This window comes from Rhamphochromis sp. 'chilingali' (genome assembly GCF_963969265.1).
Source record: "Rhamphochromis sp. 'chilingali' genome assembly, chromosome: 6".
In the NCBI taxonomy this organism is placed as follows: Eukaryota; Metazoa; Chordata; class Actinopteri; order Cichliformes; family Cichlidae; genus Rhamphochromis; species Rhamphochromis sp. 'chilingali'.
In genome coordinates, this window is record NC_137933.1 from 37,841,667 (window position 1) to 37,867,302 (window position 25,636).

Here is a 25,636-nt window from a genome sequence, read left to right on the forward strand (position 1 = left end):
TCTTGGATAATCAACTTGGATCTGACAATAAGTAAATTTAATTTATGACGGTAACAAAAAGAAAAAAAGAAAAGAAACAGCTGTCATCTGACTTACATTTACCACAAAGTTCAGACTGTGTGACAGCTCAGTGTTAGAGGTCGTTCTCATTCTCAATTACATCACTCTGTCTCACTCATCTGGCTGTAAGGAAACGTACCTGCTTCTTGCACCTCAGCCCTTTTTCCATGACATGCGAGTCTCCTTGGCTTTAGAATCTCACTGTAGCAGGAATGTACCAGCTTTGAAGCGCGCTGTACAAGACAAAAAGAGCTTTCTGAAGAAATAATGGCTGTTTATATGAAGTGTGATGTGAGGAGCTGTCAGGCTATGCCTTTAAGTTGATTTGCAGGAGTGTCAGAAGAGTAGGGGACTCGAGGAGGTGAATCATGGATTGTCAGAAATCAATTCACTGGGCTGCTCTCTAGGGAGTGCTCCAGTCATCGTCAACAATAGGCAAGATGAATAAACCAAATCTCTCGGAGAGTATGTAATAATCCCCAACATAATGGCGTTGCCATATAAGATAATTCAATCTGAGCCTGTAAAAGGCAACTGTTGATCAGTGCTAAATTGAATATTTCAGACGAGTGCTTTTGTGAAATTCCCCAAGCTCTCCTCCACCTGATACCCCGTCTTTTCTCAGCCACTGTTCTGCCCTAGTCCAACCGGCTTCACTCGTCAATCAGCTTTCTCATTGCCGCTCAGAGGAGCTGTTAGAAATCCACGAGGTTGAACAGCTGATGGATCACACATTCTGTTTCATCTCCCCCTGCTTTACATTTTCTCCAGGCTCATTACGGCACCAGCATAGGCTCTCGGCTCCTGGTTGGCAGTAGAACTTGTTTGCCTCATATGCATCGTGCAGCAACTCTGTGTCAACAAGCTCGCCAGCTAAACACTTCAAACAATACAAGTTTAATGAGCAACAAAGCAACATTGTACCTGAGGGTATGGCATTTTTCTCCATTCCCTTCGTCTCAACTGGCACTCTAATACTGTTGTCTGAGAGTTGCTTATCCTCTTCTCTTCCTGCTGTAATGTGACATTGTACGTCTTTGCATATTTTGTCAGAGCGATTATTTCTAAATCTATTGGCACGCAGCCTGCCGTGATTTCAAAGGCACTCGACACCGTCAGGATATTGGGAAGAAATAAAACAAAAAGCTCCCTTGTTAATTTAATTACCACTTTTTTGTTTAGCTGCTACTGTCACAGAGTAAGTGTCAAACAGTTACACAGTGGATTTACAACAAATATGGAAGGGTTTAAACCTAATTAACAATATAAATGAACAATAATAATAATAATAATATTTTGATGAGGAATATCAATTTTGACTTTGTGTTTAAGGCTCATCATTTACCTGAGCCAGACATATATAGAGATATCTTGGTATTTTCAAAATGTTTTATACTTCTTAGAAATGCATGTCAAGGCTATATGTTCTGGGAGAAAATTGCTTACTTTCAAATTGTTTCAGGTTTTCTCCGTAATTCTCTTTCTCTGCAATGTTTTCAATTCAAATAAATGGCCATTTTAAAAGCCACTGGAGACAACATTACATGCTTTTCTTCTTTCTCAAAACGTGTTGATAATATTTTTGTTTTTTGGTAGTCTCCCTCATACACAATTGTGCTGAATATTGTGCGTCTTCTTGTTCATCGTAACTTGTAATTCCAGTGTCCGTGCGAAGAGGTTTAAAAAAAACAAAAACAAAATGTCTCTCTTCTTCTGCAGCCACCTTTTCCACTTTTTTCACATTAAATATAGCTTTAAAGCTTATTTAGTTGTCTTAACATTAGTTTGTGTCAGTTTACCAAGCAGCAACCTCAAAGGTTATAAAATGACAGCAAAACCAAAATAGCAGAACTTACCTGTTTATATCACATTCAGGATGCTTGGAGTTATTGTATTTTAATGCTATGGCCAGTTTGAAATGACAGGTGAATGCTGACAGAAGAGGCTGTAGGTGGCAGCTGTACTGTACCTTTGACTGTACTTTCTGACAAATATTATAAGAACCTGTGTAGTTAATTGTACCAACAGTGCATCCCAGAGATCTGATATTCAGTTTTCAACCCTCACAAATGACCACAACACTCATGAGTGCTCCTTCCTTAGTTTACATATATTGCAGCTAAAACATACTGTAGTATGACTGTTGCATGTTATGTGTAATCCAGTATTACTGGTGAACATGCATCGTATAACTAGAATATTGGACTAAACAGCATGCAGGTAAAAATAAATACATTTTTTAAAATTCTGAATTTACCTATAAGTCATTTGAAATCAGATAAGCCTTCCTATCCAAAGGGTAGAGCTGTTGCTTTTTAAGAAGAAAGCATATGTTTATTTCATGATTTTACTTTTACTGAAGCCCACAGACTGAGAAAGCAAGACTCAAGTTTTAAGTGTTTATTTACAAAGTGTGGTTGGGAAGAGGGGGAGGTGGGCAGGCAGGAACTACCGGCTGCACTGAAGATCAGAGAGGGTCTGTGAACACTACAATGGGAGTTAGTACTGGCGAGTGAGGAGATGGAGAATGGCTACACTGTGTTGTGATCCAGTGGGTGATGATGGTGAGGGTGGTTGTCAAAGGGCAGGCTGGCTTTCAAGTGTGTGGCAGTGGTGGAGAGTGGGTGGGCAGGTGAGCCTTCAGTGAGTGGGGGGCTGGAACCAGCAAACTACAATAACACTCCTCAATGGGACAGCTAAGATTTCCAGGTGAGTTATCGAGCAGCCGGTGTAGAGATCTACAGAGTAGATGAGATCCAAAATTTACTTCAGAGTTAACACAGAAAACAAAGACAGGAGACCAGAGGAAGTATGAACTGGTGGGAATTCATTGCCACAATCAACACCTAAATACTCAGGCTCTTGATTGGAAATAGCCTGCAGGGAGGCAAACCCGCCCAGGCACAAAGACAGGCCCAAACTGTCTATGAAGAGAAAATAAAAAAAGACTCGCCAGCTTTCCTGAGACCTTCATAGCTGTATAGACACATATACTTGTTGAATGCTTATTTGCTGTATAATGCTTTGACTGTAAGAGTCCAAAGAACAATATGTTTCTCAGCTTTTCTTTTTACCTTAATCAAAAGTGACTGATGTAAAGGTGTTAATTGTGTCAAATAAATAGTTGGTCAAAACATGCGCATGCCTGCAGGCTGCAATTTGGTTCACCTGAATAGACATTGTCTCTGGCCTAGAGACTTCAATACTCCATCCAGCCTGATGCTGGTGGTGGAAGAAACAGAAATAATGTGGCACGTGTCCTGGAGCTAGGCCAGACATGGTGTAATTTCTTTAAATTAATAGCTAGTTGTGCTTAATTTGAAGGGATTGTAAAGCAATGAGAACAGCTTGTGAAATGTATGTCTAGTGGGTGCTTGTTGAGGAAGCATTTCAATCTGAAGGATCCTGCCTGCACACAAACACAGCTTCCTGGCTGAGCTACAGCTGCCCAACTTGCTGCTGAGATTTTACTTTCCTTTGCTTCTCAAGCTTCCCTGTAGCTGCTTAGTGGAGGGTAGGCTGTTCAGTCTCACTGCTGAACTCTGCTGTAGCTTGCATGCACAAAGCCACAGAGTGGGCCTCATACCAGGCTCCCCATGTACACAAATGCCACAGCTGTTATAAATTATTATTATTATTATTGTTATGGATTTGGCATTTTGGAAAATGCCAGTGTTGTATTTGTTGATTTGGCCAAGAGACCTAATCAGCTGTTTCTATTTATTTATTTTTTGTTTGTTTTTTCAAGTACAAATTTAAATTTTGCAGACAAACTACTTGACTTGGTTTTCTTCAGTGGGCATTATAAAAAGTTAATAAGAGCAGATTTGGCCTATTTTGGTTGAGAAATCAAAGTTCTCACGGTAACCATCTAGCAGAGTGAGAAGTTGTGCTTGAAGTTACATTGTTAATAAGGCATTTCAGAATTTAGTCATTTGTAATTAACATGAGTGAAATGAACATCTGTAGACATCTCTGTTTGCATAATTCAAATCCTCTTTTGTGTTACTCACAGTGCTCAAGTCAACTAAAATAATCCATTCAGAGAAATCAAATAGGGAATGATTCAAGTCAAATTGCAATTGATCAAGGAATCAGAATATTGATTTGATGGTGAAATTTGATTTTCAGTCACCCAAATGAAAACCTCCATCTGCTTCTCTCTTCCTTTAGGCTCATTCCCCCTCTAACATACATGTGGACTTCAGAAAAATAAATTTAAAACAAAACAGAGAAACAATACTGTGTATCAGAAATGGCAATCCCTCTCTCATTTTCTCTTTCTTGCATGCACATGGCAAACACACACACGCACACACCCTCATCAGCCTTCAGCAGCGCTGTAGGCAATGAAAGGCTCTCCAGTTGGTGATCAAAGCAGGGGAGTGGAGCCGGGTAGCAGAGAGGTGGTTCCGTCTACTGTTACACTGCGACACAATCCCGCTGCTCCTGCTGCAGCCCTGTGGCTCCAGCTCAGCTGCTCCAGGTACAGCAAAGCCTTGTCATCTTCTTCTCTGTTATTTATCTGTGTCACACTAGTGTTGCTCGCTCAAGCATGGCAAAAAAAAACCCAAAAAACAGCACATTGTTATTACCAGTGTTGCCTCCTCTCCTCTGTTGTGTTGAATAAGTAGAGAATATATTCATATGTTTCCAATACATGAAGCTAGAGGTGGAATAGGAAATTACTCTTTATTGTCCTGTTTCTGTAGGAGACTTTTTGTGCTTCCAGAGTTTCTGATTCTCATCCATTGTAATTGCCTTGGGCAGAGAGCAGGGTCATGACTGTAGGAGCTGGAGGCGAGCTGCTTGCACGCATGTGCTGGAGCTCAATATTTCAAGCTCTGAGCAGTCATCCTCCCCTCCCCTGTGGTTTAAGAGTGGCTGTGACACATTCAGGCAACACAGCAACCGTACCTTTATTACTTACAGCAAGCATACACATGCACATGCCTATCCACACACCTGCACACACTGCACAATCAGCCACTGACAAAAACACACACACAGGGGCGATCGTCATAAAAGTCCTCTATCATGTATCGATCCAGCCTCCAGTGGTTGTTAGTGGGGCAGCTTCATCTCCACGTTTTCAAAATGTTTTAAAAGAAAAGCTCAATTGGACACCATTTTTGGTTTTATTTATTTATTTATTTATTTTATTAGAAAACAGCTTCTTCCAACTCATTACAAGAATAATTTCCTGTGAACACCAAAAAGATGCAGCTGAACTTTTTCAATACTACAGTGCACTAAGACACACACACACACACACACACACACACACACACACACACACACACACAATAAATAAACATAATAACAATAAAATATCAGTTAAATTATGTTATTTTGAGAAAATATCTAATGTTTTTGAAGTTTGTAGATTTCAGAAAAACACTAAGACTGGAAAATTTCAAATATAGCAGAAACAATGTGAGATGAAAAGAATCTCTGAAAATAGGATAAATGTATTTGTAAAATAGGCTCCTAGCTAGGATCTAGATCATGCACATGTGCCCACCCACACTCAATTATAGTCACAATAAACTAAATTAAAGAATGATACAGCATGACTATAACATTTCATGTTTCATATCCACAATATTTTATTTCATATATATATATATATATATATATATATATATATATATATATATATATATATATATATATATATATATATATATATATATATATATATATATATACTTTTGTCCTTGTAGGCTACTGTAGAATGAAAACATCATCCAACTTTGACTTCTGATCCTCACTGTCTGAACAAATTCAGACTTACAAAGTGTCTTGGGTGGTCTTTCATGCCAATAAAAAACACACAGCACATTACTACTGGGATCATCATTTCTTTTCTATGTTTTTGATTTAACCTTCTCCTTCTCCTGCTCACTCAGAGAATGTGGGAAGCTGGTGGGCGTAACGCTTCGTATTTGAAGGCGGATGGTTCTATCTCTGGAAAAAAATATTTGTCAGCTGGTGAAGTCATGTCAACAGAGAACATTAATCACGGGGTATCAAAGAAACAGGCAAACAGCTTAACCTGAATAAGACAGCTCTGGTATTTTAAAAAATGTTGCTTGTCAAATGACCTTAAACATGTTAGCAAAAGAGTGTTGTCAGTGTTTTGTTTTATTTGTTGGATATGGATTTGCTTTTTGATTTTTGTTTTATTTTTTTAATTCTCATCTTACAAATTAAGTTAAAGCACTGGAAGACAAAAAAATAATCACGATTGATCTTGTCAGATATTTCCTGTTGCAATTTTTGTTCCCCAAGATCATAATAAAAATACATGACTGTACTCACTACAATACCAAATATGTGTTAATTCAAAGCTTTAAAACTCATCTCAAAGGCATTTCTTACCCAAGTGAATTTTATTAATGTATTACATTTATTCTATTTATTAATTGATAAATGTAGACATTTAGTCTGTAACACAATAAGGGAATACATTCTCTTTCTTTCAAGTGGTCCCTTTTTCACATGTCCAATCTCAACCGCCTCTTTGCCTTTTTCTCCAGACTTTAGCTGTCTTTCTCGCACTGTCTTCTTCACCTTGCTCTCTCTATCTGTTGGTGTAGATAGCTGAACCCAAGTATTTAAACTCATCATTTTCACTTAATCTGCTTGATGTATCTTCACTGTTACACTTGTCTCTCTCTCATTCTCAGACATGTATTCTGTCTTGCTTCTCTTAATGGTAAATGGTCTGTATTTATATAACGCTTTACTTGGTCCTAAGGACCCCAAAGCGCTTTACACTATACACAGTCATCCACCCATTCACACTCACAGTCACACACTGGTGATGGCAAGCTACAGTGTAGCCACAGCCGCCCTGGGGCGCACTGACAGAGGCGAGGCTGCCGGACACTGGCGCCACCGGGCCCTCTGACCACCACCAGTAGGCAACGGGTGAAGTGTCTTGCCCAAGGACACAACGACTGTCGGAGCCGGGGCTCAAACCGGCAACCTTCCGATTACAAGACGAACGCCCAATCGTGGCTCAAGAGTGTTCAGTCCTCTTGTCTCCAGTGCATACCGCCACTTCTCCAAAGCCCTCTTCCATATGGGATCATAGCCCACAAAGACTCCTGCCTGACCATATGTATCAACCTGTCCATCACCACTGCCAAGAGAGCTGATGACTGATGTACTCTCCTCCCACCCTTTAACTCATCTGTCACTCCTAACCACTGTATTGTTGTCTTCATACACTTCCTGGACCACCCTCACATTCTTCTCTGTCATCCCTGGCTTCTTCATGCAGTGCAAATTTCCTCTCTTGGCAACCTATCATACACTTTGGTGTTCCACAGTAACAAAGTGCAGGTGGTGTGGTCTTCTCTTTACTTATCCATCAGCACCCTCAATGAAATCACTGCATCTGTGGTGTTCTTTCTAGGTATGAAGCCTACTCACTGATCATGACCTCTCTTCTTAACCTAGCTTAAACAACTCATTCCCATACAATGGCTTGAAAAAGTATTTGGCCCCCTTGAACTTTAACACATTTTGTCACATTACAGCCACAAACATGAATCAGTTTTATTGGAATTCCACGTGAAAGACCAACACAAAGTGGTGTACACGTGAGAAGTGGAATGAAAATCATACATGATTCCAAAAATTTTTTTTATACAAATAAATAACTCTAAAGTGGGATGTGTGTAATTATTCAGCCGCTGAGTCAGTACTTTGTAGAACCACCTTTTGCTGCAATTACAGCTGCCAGTCTTTTAGGGTATGAGACTGAAATCTTTGCCCATTCTTCTTTGCAAAGCAGCTCCAGCTCAGTCAGATTAGATGCACAGCGTTTGTGAACAGCAGTTTTCAGATCTTGCCACAGATTCTCGATTGGATTTAGATCTGGACTTTGATCGGGCCATTCTAACACATGGATATGTTTTGTTTTAAACCATTCCATTGTTGCCCTGGCTTTATGTTTAGGGTCGTTGTCCTGCTGGAAGGTGAACCTCCGCCCCAGTCTCAAGTCTTTTGCAGACTCCAAGAGGTTTTCTTCCAAGATTGCCCTGTATTTGGCTCCATCCATCTTCCCATCAACTCTGACCAGCTTCCTGTCCCTGCTGAAGAGAAGCACCCCCAGAGCATGATGCTGCCACCACCATATTTGACAGTGGGGATGGTGCGTTCAGAGTGATGTGCAGTGTTAGTTTTCCGCCACACGTAGCTTTTTGTATTTTGGCCAAAAAGTTCCATTTTGGTCTCATCTGACCAGAGCACCTTCTTCCACATGTTTGCTGTGTCCCCCACATGGCTTGTGGCAAACTGAAAACGGGACTTCTTATGGTTTTCTGTTAACAATGGCTTTCTTCTTGCCACTCTTCCATAATTCCATGTAAAACAAGAGATAGTGGATAAAAACTCTCGACTGGTAGTGTATTAGATATCTAAAATTAGACAGTAGATATATAACACTTTTTTAACCTAACCTAGATATTTTAAACATGTGTCATAATGTCAATGTGTATGCAATAACATCTCAAGTACACTGTGCAAACTTATACTTTAATACAATGGTATACAATGGCATGGACCACAGGCTAAATTATACTCATCTTGTATCTTGTAAGTGAGTTTTGGCTTAGCAAAAATGGCCTGAAATAATAGCTGATTGCAGTCTGTGGCGCTTTGATGCAAATGGTTGGAAACTCAGGGAGATTACCTCGGGGTGCAGGTGATAACCCAACTATCTCACACAAGCTTCCTCACTGCTAATACCAATTACTCCCTGCCTCATGCACTACCTTACAGGGAAACGGTAACATGCTTGCACACAAATCTGCACATACACACAGCAGATCAACAACTGCTGCATCACCTTGATTTGACTGTTTTTGACTTCAGGCCTGAATGGTTCAGGATGTGTGACCCAGTGATTCTGCTTGGGTTCTCTTTAATCCCTTGGGTTTTTCCAAAAATGCAGCATCCCCTTTCAATGGTGAACAGAGAATCCCTAAACAATTACCTCAAAGCCCTTCTCTATCTCTTGGGGTAAGCCTCTATTTACATATGTCCAGAAGCAAGAGCTCTGACACTGTGTAGCAATGTTTATGCCAGATTTAAGAACTGCCCCTCGAGCCACCATCTGGCTCCCTTTCTCCCCCTTTACAAACTCTCTTACTTGCTTTCTTGAATATTCAAATTAATTGGGTTTAAGATGGTGCACAATTTTTTTTCTGTGAAATTACATTGTCTGTCATGTTTGTGATGCAGACTTTTTTTTAAAAAACGGAAAAAAAAAGTCACTGTTTTTGTTAACCTTGCTGCCTCCAGGTATGTGCTGAAAGGGGCGTTTCATGGAATAAGCCTCAAAGAGTGAAAGTGATGGCCAGAGAAAATGTAAGATGAGCCACTCTGACAGAGTAATTGTGCAGTGGAAAGTATCAGTAACCTAATTAACACGGCACTGTAGCCTTTGCTGCATTCAGATCCTGGTCTGATATGTTTCGTGATGTGTTCTGACACTGTAGTTAGGGGAATCATTTCCTAGAGCATGGTGGTATGAGCAATGTAATTACACTTTAGGGTTTAGAGTTATTGCATTATGTAAATGACTTCAGAGTCATGCAGAGGATAACTTAACGATGTCCCTAACCAGTTGCAGAAAACGTCACAAAAAAGAGTTATTCAGGTTTATTTGTTAAACAGTAAAATCCTTTGTCAGAACCACTGTAAAGAAGGAAACAGTGTTAACTAGCTTTCTTTGTCTTTTTGTCACATAAATGAGTCCTGCATGCTCTCTGACATCACAGTTTTGATGATTTTAGGTGCATTTCTGTCTGTGCTCCTTCATAAGGTCTGTATGAAAACCTGATGACAGAATGTGAATTGCATTATACAGCAAATAAGCATTCAAAGTTATCTCATTTGTAGCCTTCTGTTATTTTTAATTCTCCACTCTTAACTTCTTCTGCATCATAACCATGTATTTAGTCATATAAAGTAAAACATGAATCACCCATGAGTTTCCAAATTGCAGGGGTGACACCCTATTACAGTACCATGCTTGAGATGCAACGAAGTCCATCTTACGTACGAGATACAATGTTTCCAAATTAACAATAAAAAAAAAAAAAAAAAAAAGATGATAATACATGATAAGATAATTACATAATATAATGATAATACCACAGGGGGGAAAATGTCCTTTCTTTGTGATAATAAAATAGCTTTTTTGTTGCTTGTGGGCACATAATCGTGCGATTTTTAAAATAATAGTCCAGCAAATTTATAATTTTTATTAGTTAAAAATTGTTATTTAATGAAAAGAAAATGGGAGGGCGGGAAATTCTAGTAAGGTTTTTGTTCTAATTATTGGGAATCTTGCATAGGGTTTGTCTTGCCAAGCTAACATATATGAATCCGATTATAATTTGCATTTTCTGTGAAAAACACATATTTGTGTGATATTATGCAGGAATCTTTCTCAAAGACTCAGGTGTATCATTGGGAATTGTACAAATTCAAAAGAGTCACAACTAAAATCAGATAGACATTCTCATATCCTGAAAAGGTCACAATGACTGTATATCTTTGAAATCTACATGGGCCTTGTTTCATTACCCCAATTTCAGTGGACAGGGCAAGTGAGCTGTGTTCTGCAGCCTGATAGGTTAGACTGATGAACTTTGGCATTTCGGACATGAATAAGAGAAATGAAGTATACCTCCTACTCTCGGTCCTCAGCTATTACAGCTGCTCTATGGTGGGTACTCAGTCTAAATTTAAATCAAAATCTTTCTGATCAGAGCAGCTGCTCTCAGCAATGGTCAATTCAAGGTTTTGTGTGTTTGCTGGGGTCCTTATGCTGGCTGGCAGATGTTCATTAGTCAGGTAGCCTTTCATCTCAGTATGGAGAACAATGGTCTGGCACTCTGTCCTGCTCTTTCATGAGCTAATAAGGCATCATATCTGACCTGAAACCAGCCAATAATCCATTTGGCACTGAACACCTGGGTATCAAGCCGAAGTTCATTATTCCAGTTTGCATTGAACTTGGCAAACTTCTGTAAGCAGACACTATTTTGCCTCCAAATAATGCTGTTTGTTTATATGAAATATTTCAATGCACCTCGCACCTTTGTTTCACTTTAGCTTTTTTACATCATTTCTTTTTTCTGTGATATTCCTATTTTTAATTAAAAAAACAACAGTAGTGCCCTGTTTTACGAGCAACTACAATTTATTTTATAATATATTTATTTTATTTTAAATTATTCAAACAAAGTGTTAGCTTTGCAACACAAATATTAAAAGCAGAAAAAAAACAGAATTGTGTTGCTGGAGTCTTTGTCAAGTTATGCAGCTATCGATCTCTCTCTCTCTCATATCTATCTATCTATCTATCTATCTATCTATCTATCTATCTATCTATCTATCTATCTATCTATCTATCTATCTATCTATCTATCTATCTATCTATCTATCTGTCTGTCTAATATATGTGTGTATTTTTTTTTATTGGTCACCTTTTTCATTTATTAAAATCTGTTGGAAGCTAAGGCCTTACATGAAGCAAGTTTTGTGTTTTTAACGTTTTAAAACAACAACATCTTATGTAGTCACATAGTAGCATAGGCTGCTCTTTAAACGCACAAACTCACTGTTTGTTATATCCGCTGCGGCCTCTGCAAGAGCACACTTGTTGGGGATGAGCTAACTTAAGGGTTGCCGTGTAACTGTGGTCATCAGGCTGTCACCAGCAGGGACAAATGATGTGACAATGATATGTGGTGTGAAGCATCAACATGTCATCTTTGAGTAGAGCAAGAGGTGTCTTGGCATGGACGCCTCAGTTTGTGTCACAGCTGCCTGTGTACTCTGGAGGGAACGAGTAGCCTTTAGCTTGGAATGACTTGTTTACTATAGTCAACCCTTAGGATCTACCCTCATGCATATGCATGTCTCTTCCACAGCCACCACACACTCCATTGGAGAGAACATGCTATTGTAAATGACCCCTCAGTCAAGCCTCTAACCTAAAAGGATGTATTTTTTATAATCTAAAATGTCCTTGTTGTGCCATTATTATGTTTAAAAACCGAGTGAGCACCCCTGAAAATGACAAAGTCAAAATAAAGTGATTGCTGTTGTTGAGCCCTTACAGTTATTTCTTTGGGAATGTGACTCACTGAGTCAGTGAAAATTATTTGATGTGGTACTGAATAAAACAATACAATGCCAAATGCTACACATATAAAATCCCACTGCACTAAAAAAGAGAAAGAAAGAAAGAAAAAAAGGATGAAATTCGTGTATTTATTTAGTTTGCATTTTCTCTGATCTCATCTGCAATGGTATGTCGGATCACAGCTGAGTTGGAAATCAAACCTAGTGTGATTTGGAAACTTGACGCAAGCATTAAACATATGTAGAACATACCTCCAAACTAATTTATGCCATAAGTTGGTACCATCAATAATCTCTCTCTGATATTTTCTGGTGATTTACACACACACACGCACAAAACAGCAACAACAACAGTCACCTCAAAGTGCTTTATATTGTAGGATTCGAGTGAGTGAAGCAGTGATTCAGGTCCATATAAGTAAGGTAGAAAGACCAGAGACTGCTATAGCAAGTTAACAGTCACATTGGTAATGTCAGTAAGCAGCAAAGAAAACCAAACCAAAATAAAAAAAAAACTCTTTTGGAACTGGTACTGGCATTTGGGAATGGCTTCTTTCAACCAATTATTCTTATTTTATAGTTTGATCTTTCTTTTGTCTCTCACAAAAATAGTAGGGGATCAACCTCCTCTGTCTCTATGGACGAGCTTCCTCTGGTAGGCCTTCACTCCAAGGAGATAAAACCACAGAATGCTTTAGCCTTCAAAAAGGTTCTTAAAATCAAAATGCAGTGTTTCGGGCTACCTGTTTATGACAATGTTTGTCGTGCTTACAGACGTGTTTGATCCCAGCAGGACATAGAGACACAGTTTTCTGACAAAGAGGTTCATTAGCAGCTCTGCCAATATTTGAGGCACAGGTTGGATTTCATAGTGGAAGACATCAATGCTTTTCAACTGTGGACTGTGACTTTATGATGGTCACGGAACACTGCACCACGTTCAGTGTATGAAGAACATATTCGGTTTATTTAGTTTGCCAGATTAACTGAACTCTGCCTGTAGCAGTACATCATTATTAGTTAGATCATTGCAGATAATCAGAGCCATGCCTAAGCTGTCTGTTTTGTTGGAAAAGTATCAGTAATAATATCAACTTAGGAAATGAATTTGAAGAGAAGAGATTTCTGCTGCTTTCTCTTAGTGCGTGATGTTGTCTCTGTCATTTAATTTCTGTCATGCACTAAGAAAAAAAAATACCCATCATTTCCCTCTCTTATCAGGGATTTCACATCTCCCACTTGTGTCACCATGTTTTTATATGCTGCCCATGCTCTTAAAACAATTTTCTTTTCCTACAGCACTTCAATAAGAGAACAACGTGATGGTTTTTAAATGGCAACACCTCAAACTGACATATTTGGTGCCCTGAGGTGACTACAGAGTGTGACTGAAAGACTGCTATTCCTCTTAAGAGGACGGAAAGGTGTACTGCTACAAATCAATACTAAACCATGACCCGGCTGATTCCAAATATTGCAAAAGTGACCACTGGGGCCAACATTAATGGATTTTTTTTTAGCTGAACAAAAACGTATAGCCACCTGACCCAGCAGTTCTGAGATTTGGAGTAAAAGAAGGGACATTTTTTTGTGACTTAATTTATAAGAAATCACATCTAAATCGACTTATGGTTTGATGAATAGCGTATAATTTACATGAATTTTGAAATATCAATATTTGGATTTCTGACACAAATGATGTATCAATCCTGCTATATCTTTTCTACGGAAATAGTCTTTAATGATGGAGCAATAGTGCTGAAAACACAATGAAACAAAATGTACTGTGTTGCTTTAGGAGTGCCTGATGTGAATCATAATGTCGGTGCCCCTTCTATATTTAAATTCATATATTTGAAGCTTTTGCAGCATGCCCCTTTGCAATATTCTTTTGACAGACACCTGAAAAAGCTGTATCTGTAAGCGGGCATCCATGGGAATAGGCTTTGAAGCGATTACATTTGATAGCAATCTTCAATGGGACCTTGAATGACAGCTATGCATCTGTTTGGAGACAAATGCAAAACAAAATGCTGCCACTCAACTACAGCTTTCACTTTCCCCCGTCTATAACTACCAACGCTGAAAATTTCACCTCGAAAACAGTGGAACAGAAACGCATCTCTGAATACCTCGGCTGTCGCTCATTGCCCAATAGCAAAGTATGAAGTAACAGTCCACTGTCACAGAGTCACTGCTTACCATTTACTTTTGATAGACAGAATGTGACCCTTTTAAAATCTGTCAGAGGTGAAACAAAAACGTTTTCATGTTGCAGCATTTGAGAAATTATTTAAAATATCAGACATAACCCTATGAGATGTTTTGATACTAACATTATACATTACGCGTTCTTAGCTGAAATGGTCTAATTCATGTCAGGCTTTGTTAAGTCTTGGTGCTTTGTCTGTTCTGAACAGGGTCGTGTGCAGCAAAGGCACACAATTGCTTTACTGTTCCATCACTTGCTCCCATCCTTCATGAAAAAAGCATCATGGTTGACATGTCTTTGATACCGTTCATTTATTTTGTCTCTAGACGAGACATTTCAAAGAGGGCCAAGATGTCAGCATTGCCAAATGTGTCCCAAATAAATGATATCCCAGCCAGAATGGGAGCTCCTTGGAGAGTGTCCTAGCCAAAGGCGGTAAATCAGTGGACCTGTGCCAACATCCCAGCAGCCTCTGTGCAGGAACACACAGTAGGGGGACAAACGGCCTCAGTTGACTTGGCAGCTCAAAGGGCCTCTGAGCGTAAGCCAGCATGCTCCTGAGGGAACTAGCAGCACCTCTTGGGCCATTAACCTTCCTGCCTTCTTGGGACCTTTTTGTGCCACTGCTATGTGTTAAATGGCTGCCATTTCCACTGTGTTCAGTGGAATATAACCAAACTTGCCACAGGATAGTTTTTACCTGTCAATGTTAATATTCCAGTGTGAATTCCTTAAATCAGCCTAAAATGGCTGAGCAGCAGAAATCCCCACACCCATCACCCTGGGGACCATTTTCTGCCCATTGACTTCCATTATAAACGCTATTTTTCAACCCCAAATTATCATCATATGATTTTATTTTTTCTTCTTTTCTTGGATGTCAATGAAGACTCAGGGCCTTGAAGTTTTAATTTTTAAATTGCAAAAAAAATGCAAAAAAAATAATGGCAGGTCAAAATGTATGTTGGTGCCAATCTTTGGTCCATCTAAAGGCCTACTTATAATGACAATCACATATTACTTCAACTGGTTTTTTGTGGAAATATTTAGTTTCGTTTTTTGGTTTTTGGGGCTTATAACACAGGGCGCTCATGTAATAACACTGGGATTTGAAGGGTTAAAACAACGAAAATATAATTAAAACTTTACATGAATATTTCAGGGAGAAGTAGTTTTACAAGGTTGGCTAATTTAAAGTGGAATAAAATATGGATATATGGTCTTTTTATGGCGTGGCTGAGAATGGTCCCTAGGGTGATGGGTGTGAGTTTTTTAAAGGATGGCAGGAGGGCTAAGTGAGGGAAGATGGAAACCAAGCAGGGGAAGAATTACAATAAAGCTTGTGAGAGGTAGACAGAGTAAGGAGAGAGGTGGGTCGAAAAAGAGTTTTCACAAATGTGCAGTATAAACATAAAGGAGAAAAAAAGGAGTGGGGTGTGGTGGGGTCAAGCACAGGGCTAATACATCTATCAAAAGCACATTTTGCCAAATAAGTTCTGTCAGACACTCCAGAGACTGAGTTTAGAAAAGAAAGAAATAAACACCTGATCAAAATGACCTTCAGATGTTTACTTTGTGTGTGTGTGTGTGTGAGTGGACATAATATGTGTCTGTTTTTAAAGAAACACAAACCGGATAAACCCATTCATGTTCATTTCTCGTCGCCGATATCCTTCAGCTTCCATATCTCCCAGCTCTCAACATCAATTAATGTGTGTAGCGCCTAAAAGTAATCTCTATCATTTAAATGAATCTAAAGCCCCTCGGCAGAATGCAGGAAGCCCCATATCAACTCACCAGCTGCTACCTTTAAAGTCCCGGATCGTTTGAGTAAGGCTCTGGTGGCTAGTTGGGATATTGATGTGGTACCGTCTGCCAGTGTGTCTCTTCCCGCTGGCCTCTAGCCAGATTTTAGCAAAGACATTAGTGGGAAAAGTCATAACCCACCACCAGCCCTGTTACTATCAGCCCAAACAACGAGGTGAGGCCATTTTCAAGGGTTTACATTCCAAGCAGTGTTTGCATACATCAGCATCCACCGAGGCAGCGTGTTATATCACATACACACCTAGAACAGCTACAGTAACCTGCAGCCACATTAGTCATTTTCCTATGCTAATGTGGCTCACATCTACATTATTCAAGAGTTTTGCCTGCATGTCAAACAAAGGCAAATATTTGGAACTCACAAATAGCATATGATTTGTCTAATGAGGAATGGAAATAGGGCTGCATGTCTTACTCATGGGTGAGTTTTAGGTTATTGATTCATCCCAGTGTCAGCAAAAGTTGTAGTGTGAAAATATTTGAATATTTTTAATATATTTATTGATGATAAAACATAAAAATGTATTGTATTTTCCAAAACACCTTGAATGTTTTTACTGTTCTTGAATTTCTAAAGAATATTTTTCGGGCCTATTTTAAACTGTAGTTTTAGAACGAGTCATGTGAGTCGTGTAAGAAATGAGCCATGGCTCCTGTAAATTGGCCAGCATTGTGGAAAATATCTCAAGTGGTTAGCACTGATAAGAGTTAGAGAGTTAAATAGTCAGACAGTAAGAGGATGAGCCTGTACTGTACGTGCTACAAACAGAAGACATTGCTTTTTAGAATATCTGACTTTTAAATTACCAGATATATGTGGAGGAGATGATCAGATAACCAAAATGGACTATTGTATCTCAGTTTACATAGGTGGCAAACAAATACACTTTCAAAGGAGTATTTCTGGACACATGAATTAATCCCTTCGACCCTCTTTCATTTCCTGGCACTTTTAGACCACATCTTGTCCTGCAAAGTGCTTGATTATGTGTACTTCTGTGTGCACACTTGCTGTGTATGTGTAGGCCATTACTGTGTTGCTATTTTAAATGCTATAAAAACCTACAGAGGAAAATGACTGGGGTTAAATTACTCCAATGAGTGCACCGATCAATCTTTGCTTTTTTACTTCCATCCACCCACCAAGTTCATTTCACTTTGTTGAAACACGCAGCGAAAAACCACATATTGAGTAACAAAGAGCCATTTAGAAAGCAATATAAGGTACTACTCTGATTCTAGGGCAGTGATGGAGTGTTGCCTCTTAATTACACTGTATCACTATTGCAGTAAAGCTAGATATGACTCGCTGTGTGGCTGCTGACAGCTGCTGTGGATACTAAAAGACAATCCTTAGATACAATGACAAGTAAAAAAAATTTTATTATGTTGCCGGCTCAGCTTTTTTTTTTCATAAAAATAATGATTATGCATTTACGAAAAGTATATATAGATAAAGAATACAAAAAATATATATAAAGTCAAACTGAAAGTGTCACTGCATTTGCTTTCTGCTACCTGTGTGGGTATTAGTTAAAGTTGGAACACTGAACACAGTTGATTTCAGATACTTTAATTGGGTCACTTTTTTATTTTAGCAGGAATGTCTGAGTTTGATGAGTTATTTATTTAATAAAATTAATATTAATAATAAATTAAACCGCTATTACTACATGTTTCAGGGTAGTAGTTGTTTTAGAGTGAATTGTCTCCGTTTGGGAGCGAAATTAGTAAAAGGTAAAGTAGACAAACCACTGTAACTCTGGACAGTCCACGTTTATAGAACACAGTGTCCAGTTTTCAAGAGAGCAGGTTTCTGCTTAAAGAACTGAGTCTGCTGTCTATGGTTTGCATTGTGGTCTCTGATGTCTAACCTCAAAATGCTCCAGATTGTTAGCACATCTAAAGTAATCAGGCAACTCCCTACAAGCAAGCACTTTGGTGACAGCGTGGAGGAAAAACAGGAAGAAACCTCCAGCAGAACCAGGCTCAGGGTGGGGCAGTCATCTGCTACCAGAGGTTGAGGATGAGGGGACGGAGACAGGACAAAAAACATCCTTTGGAAGAGAGCAATACTATATACTAATGTTACTAGTTTACTAGTGTTAGGAGTGTTAGCTAAATTCAACTGGTCTTCCTGTATGAAAAAAAGCATGTCTGTTAAATACAAATATATTAATTACAGCTTGTGCTGGGGAAATTTCCACACAAAAATATAAAGATTCAGGATGTACTCTCAGGAGTTACTTGATTCTGAGCTGCGATCAACCAGTGCAATCAGCCACTTTTGACTTTACTGATGCTTGTTCTTACAAGTCAGCTCGGTGTTGGCACACATTCCCCTCACATGAGGCGTTTCCGAAAATGAGGTGATTCAACAGCCTCCCACCAGGAGGAAATACTCTCAATCTGCTTTAGTCCTAACGCAGAATTTAATTTTAATTAAATGGTTAATGAGCCATGGGATTAATGCCAATGACTTTTTAAAGCAAACATCTATAAATCATTAAGGCCCCATTTGAAAGGGAGAGCGAGCAGGGCTAACGAGTGTACGTGCCTCCAGCTGCCCACTACCAGTATCTCTTGCTCTCTCTCTCTTTCTTTCCCTAGCACTACGGGACAACATCAGCCTTCTGACTGGTCAAAAAAATAGCCAAGAGGGCAGCTGATATGTGCTGTGAATAACCGTCTTGCCAACTTCTTAAATGGTTAACATGAAACACATAATTAAAAGAGATTAGTTACTGATGTCCAGTGTGGACATAAGTGTAAACAGAAGTCACAGTTGTGGAGCAACTTAAAGATAATTTAAATAAATCTGAGTGGGGAAAAAAGCATGACAGTCAAGCATCAGTCTATAATGTGTAAGAGCCACCACTTCTAGAGAAACACAACATTTAATTTGATAGATGCAAAAAAGCAGAATTATTCGACCATTTAAATGACTGTAAAAGTAGTTAAACTCACACAACTAGAATGTAGATTTTATTCGAATTTGACTTTGATTCTTTTTCAGGAAATGAAAGAGTAAAAAATTCCCCTCTCGCCCCTGCGGGCGGTCTTTCATCCTTCAAGCTCGGGTCTATTACCAGAGGCCTGGGAGCTTGAGGGTCCTGCGCAGTATCTTTACTGTTCCTAGGACTGCAGTCTTCTGGACAGAGATCTCGGATGTTGTTCCTGAGATCTGCTGGAGCAGCTCGCCTAGCTTGGCAGTTTCTGCACAGAGCGCTCCGATTACCACTGGGACCACTGTTACCTTCACCTTCCACATCTTCTCTGAGCCCTTGGTACCTCTCCAGCTTCTTGTGCTCCTTCTTCATGATGTTGCTGCCATTCGGGATCACTACGGCAATCTTCCTCTCATTGTCCACCACTACTATGTCCGTTTGGTCAGTCATCACCATTTTGTGCATCTGTGTCTGGAAGTCCCACAGGATCTTAGAGTCATAGTTTAGCTCATAGTCGAGTCTTGTTTGCCGTTTTGTTTGTTTATTCATTATTTCAACCAAATAAAGGCTCGTTTTACTTTTGAAACTTAGTTTTGTCTCCACCGTTTCTGCTTCTGGGTCCACATCATCATCACACCGGCGCACCCCACCATGACACTTGTGTTTGTTTTACTGGTGTATATGCATTTCATCCCATGCTTTTCCTGTTTATATCAATCTTGAATGATAATTATTTCTTACCATAAAGCGCACATTTTCGATTTGTCAAATTCACTCAGTCAACAAATAGCAAAAACCACTAGTATAACTGGGATTAGCCACACATCTCACTTCATATATGTCGCTATCAATGCATTACAGAGACAGATTTTAGTTCCACCGTGTGAGCAACTTGAATCGTAACTATTTAATTTGACAAAGTCAGTGACTGAAAACCCTGAAGGCCACCTGTAGATGATATATTTGGCTTTCCACTCCACTCCAGCATCTACTGTATTATGGAAAAGAGAATTGGATGTAAGATCCCCTGCGGCCTGTGCTAAATTTACCTTAAACCAAATCACTAAAGCCTACTGGTGCTTGACAGTCTGGGCAGGTGTGCAAACTCCTCAGCAATAACCAAGGGAGGCTTGCTAGCACTGCTCACCCTTTATGCATTCTTATTTATTAATCTAACTCGCACTTTCTCTGCTGAAGGGTCTGAAGCACTGAAAGTCAAACAATGCACTGCCAAAATGCTACATTCTATCAATTCATCTGAAACCACTGGTACTTAAAAGTAATCTGAGGTATTATTATTATTATTCAAGGCATTTATTGTATAGCTGGCTTTAGCTGCACCATGAAACTGATGCCACTTGGCACATCACAGCTGCTGCAATCAATATAGATTTCAAGTACATGCATGAGATGGACTACACAGCTTAAAAAGCGTAACATTGGTAAGGCATTGTTGACACAGACACACAACACAATCACCACAATCACTGTGTAAGTACTCTAACCAACAGTGTTGTCTGTTGAAGTGTTAACTGCCCTGACACTGCTGGTTTCACTGTGTGTCTTGACATGTCTTACTGTGAGTCAACACCCCAACACATATTTTTCTGTTAAATAAATGAAAAGTCTGAGCACTGAATAAACACAGATTCTAAATAGGAGTTGACAACACCAGAAGCTTCAGTGGAGTTTGTGGGGTTTTTCTTGTTGGTTTTTTTTGCTGACAATTGCAGGCAGAGGAGGTGGCAGATAAGAGGTCTGACTTTTTGGTGTCACAGCGTTCCTGTCGAGCTAGTGCAAGAGTAAGGAAAAGTCCTTGTCCCTTGTGATTTAAAAATGCTTATTAAATAGCAGTACAAAGACAGCAGGGCACTTGTGTGGACAGGGCATATTTGTAGGCAAAAGGTACGGAGGTTTAAGAAAAGAGGGAATGATTTAGTTAATGTCATGTTTTTGGAGATAGGCTATTTTTTTTTTGTATGCATAGTAAAGGCATACTTGAAGTGAAAAAAAAAAATAATGAAAATGTATCCATACCAATCTTTATTTTTGTATTTTTGGCAAGATCTCCCAGGTAGTGCGTAAAATCAAGACATTTTGTCACCCATAGATGCTGGTATGAGAACAAATATAAGAAACGGCATGCCGAGCCTGTGGAACAGATGGGGTTTTTAGCTCTGATTTTACATCTAAAGGACAAAACCACAGCGCTGTGGTTTCATTCAGCTGTCAAAAACTGAGTGGCACCACATTACATGGATGATTACCAATAATTCCCTTGCTGGGAGTCAACTGAAAAGCAGACAACGATGTAATTACAGTCCCCTTTGGCAAACTGCTTTGTCATACAATAGAATAATGATATGCTCTTTTGACATCAAACCAGTGTCCCTGGATTGTTCCATAATGGCCCTGTAAGCCAAAAATGGTATTTTTATATAGCCTCACCTGGAGTCCACATGTTCAAGATAGTTTTATAGGAAGTCCTATAAAATAATGCTTTTGCTCTAAGGCTTGCACTATGATCTATGAGATCTGTGACAGCTGTAGAGTAGGCTACTCAAAAGTACACTTAATACGGTGAAGAGATACACAGCTGCTGTATAGTCTTTAATTACTATACACTACACATACTCAGGAGGCAATTAGCAGGATTTTCAATGCCCCATAGCATATCATTATCATAATAAATCTGCAGGGGGTTGACAGGGATCTTGATTGATTCAAATGACTCAAATGTTCTTTGGCCAGTTGCTGAGCATTTAAAAACTCTCTTCTGTCTGACCTGAGTTGTGGAATGCCCACAACTACCCACTTGTGGGAAAATGTATCCCTGAACTGGATTTCTAGTTCATATACTGTTTCTTCAGCACCTAGGTAGGCATATTAAGTCATACATCAATACCACAATCATGTTGCTTTCAGCTAACTCAGAACATGCAATTTTTGCTTTTGCAAACCCAATTATTGTTCCTAATGTTTCCTAAATGATTTATTAAACAATAATAAATGATTTATTAACTACTATTAAGCATTATTTACAGATTATAGACTATATTGTATATGTATAGCACAGATGACCTGGAGACATTTATGTTTAAATTCAGAAGGGTTTTTGGCACTAAAGGGTACTTTTGTTCAAACTGCAGCATTGAGCCTTGAAAAAAGTCAGCAGGCAGTAAGAATAGTATCCACAGGATAACAAGCTAACAAGCACTGGGTCTACTGTCTGTCTCAGGTACATGAACAAATCTGGTGAGCCCCAAAGCCCCCAAGCAGTCTCTTCAGTATTCTCTTTGGGAAGTGTCAAGGGCGGTGAGTCTTTTTCCACCACACGCAGTGCTGCAGGTTCTTCCCAAACAATTCATGCTTAGTTTCATCAGTCCAAGAAACCTTGGAGAGACTGGGAACTTCCAGAGTGCAGAGGGTTTCCTCTGCAGTATCCTCCCATTATCAGTTACCTTGTTTGGTGTATTTATATGTTAGGTTAATTGCAAGATATAACCAGCTCCAATGATTTCTTCAGCCTTGCATTAACAGAAAACTGTAGACATACAGATTCATATGGCTTTCTCTATAGATGGAAAGCACAGTCAAAATGAGGTGAGAACACACACTTTCTTTTCTTGTCATATGACATATTTTTTTCCACTCTCTAATTTTCATGTTGTATTGGATGTCTTTGTAACTCCTGGATTGTTCTCTGAATTGGAGCAAAGCCAAACATACTAATGCAGGGTTGTTTTTACGAACACGGACTTTGGCTTTTGCATTGTTTTTTGAATTGTGTTTCTCTGTCCAATAATTATTATTATTATTACTACCTGGTCATCAGAAATGACCTAACACAGTCAACACAAGTTTACATGTTGTGATTATCATTCACGTGCTGTCATGTTTTGTAAAGCATAAATTAGTCAGAGCAGGAACTCTCTCACACTGCTTTGGCAGATAGAAGTTTACGAGCGCTTTCTTTCCTTATTTCTGCCTCAGTCTGTCTCTCTCCATATTGTGGGCAGCAGCAGAATTGTGCACCAAGGTACCATCTATTGTGTTGAGATAATTGCCCATGAGTAGAAGCTCATCAAGAGGAGAAATTAAAATTATTTCCTCATACTCTGGGATGGTGAACCGTGGAGTATAACAGCCGATGAATCTCTATATTCCACAGGGATCTGCTTTCCATAGAGGTAGCCTTGATTAGGCTGGACAGCAACACATTTACACATAAGAACTCTTCCTGTGTGCTCCATTTCTGCTGTATCCATGCACCTTGCTTTTGTTCCACCCAGAAGTTAAAGGTTGGGCTATATTGCTTGTACAATGCAAATACAGATTACTTTCCTCCAATCAATCACAGGCAACGCTTCTTCCCACAAACACATAGCATATTTCTCACTGCCACTGGATTCAATTTTCCAAACACAAAATTAAACATCTTGTAAATTATGTTTATTGTCCCGTGTATTTCCCTCCTGCAATCAAATGCCAGCAGCCATTGCTCATGTACTAATTGAAGTTGTTTTTTTTCCCTCTTATGTAAATTTCTAGAATGCTTAATTGGGGTATATATCACAGTTAGCATACATTATTCTAGTGGTTTATTCTTTCCTCACAAACGCACTATTTGCACTGAGGGATTATTGCAATGTATGCTTGCTGTTGGGCACAAAATGTAGATTCCTTCTGAGTATTAAAAACAACACTATCTTGTAATGTCAACAGGTACAATTAAACATTCACATTTAATAATACCACCTCGCCAATAACATCATTGCATTAAAATGAAGAGGTAATGACTCCCTTGCAGTTTCCACAGTTCTAAAGCAATCCAGGTGGCCAGATTGGACCCTTTGGTGGCTTCTGGGCAGCATGTCTGACACTCCTGATATAGCTTATAGATGACTCACTTGACTATGAAGACTTACAGACCAATTTAATTCCTTTTAACTCACCTTTTTTTTATTTTTTCAGTGTATAATTTTATTCAGCAGACTAAAAATTAGTGCAAGGTAAACAATTGATTCACATAGATAAAATGATAACAAAATACCACTGCAAATGAACAGATACAGTATGTTGGTCTATAACTGCTGGATGGATACGGAACTTTCCATGATAAGAAATACAATGTGTATTTGTGCAACTGCGGGGTGCTCCAAGTAGCCACAAAATCAGTTTGAAAATGTCATATCAGGAAAAAGCAAAAATGAATAGCTTTTATTAAACTTTAGTTTTAAAGCCACAGTATTTTTAATGCTGGCCTGTTGTCTTGGCTTGCTGCACTGTTAGAATGTCTCTTAAGTCTCAATCCAAACACTTTTCTGTCTCTTGTTATTAATGAATTAAATATACACAATGGAAATGCTCTTCCTAAACACAAGCTTATGTTTAAGAGCAACCATTGGACTTGCAACTGTAGTACCAGGCCAAAATGCTTGTTAAACACAGACTCCATTCTAGAGAATGAACAAGATTTCAAAAGTTTGCACAATGCACAATGGAGATAAGAATGTAGATGTTTATCATTTATCAGAAAACGCATGGAAAGTACTTATCCAAATGTATCCTACTAGAGGAAACAAAGGCACTTTAAAAGTAAATACCTTTGTTTTCTTATAAAAGTAAGTAAAAGTCAGTAAAAGCCCTGAATTTGGAAGGATTTAATAGTTATGTCCATGATTTTGATATTAACTAGTAGGTATGTATGTCAAAGGAAACAAAATAAGGTCATAATTAAAGCAGGGTATTTAGCATATTTGAATTTATTTGAATTTAATTTCTCCCCCAGAACACACACACACACACACACACACACACACACACACACACACACACACACACACACACACACACACACACACACACACACACACACACACAAAGTACATGTATAAAGCAATAATATAACAAAAAAAGAAATACAAAAAGCCCAATAAGGTAGAAAATACTCACAAGAAACAAGCTCAATAATTAGCTACCATACTAAATAGCTGTCTTGACATTATTATTGAAATCTGCATAGTGACTTCACAATCATTTAAAAAACAAGCTTAATATTAACCTTAAGCATTAGTATTCATAGTTAAATTGTTATCATTTCCATTCCAGCAAGAGCAAATTAAATTAATATGAACCCATTTTTAATACTGCCACATTTCCATGCAAATATTGACTGAAATCTAATATTAATGTGCATTTAAATATATCAGTAACAGTTTAGTCACTGTAAGCTATTTATTGGCCAATGACCATATTACTGTTGATGTCCTCTGCTTTCTATCAAAAGGAAAACATGTTGGAATGATGAAAAGTTGTTTTTCTCCCCTCCACCAAAATTACTGGATTCTTCTCAGGCGGAGAACCTCCTCTGACCAGTCCGTACAACTAAGAGTAGAAATATGTTTCCTCTTCA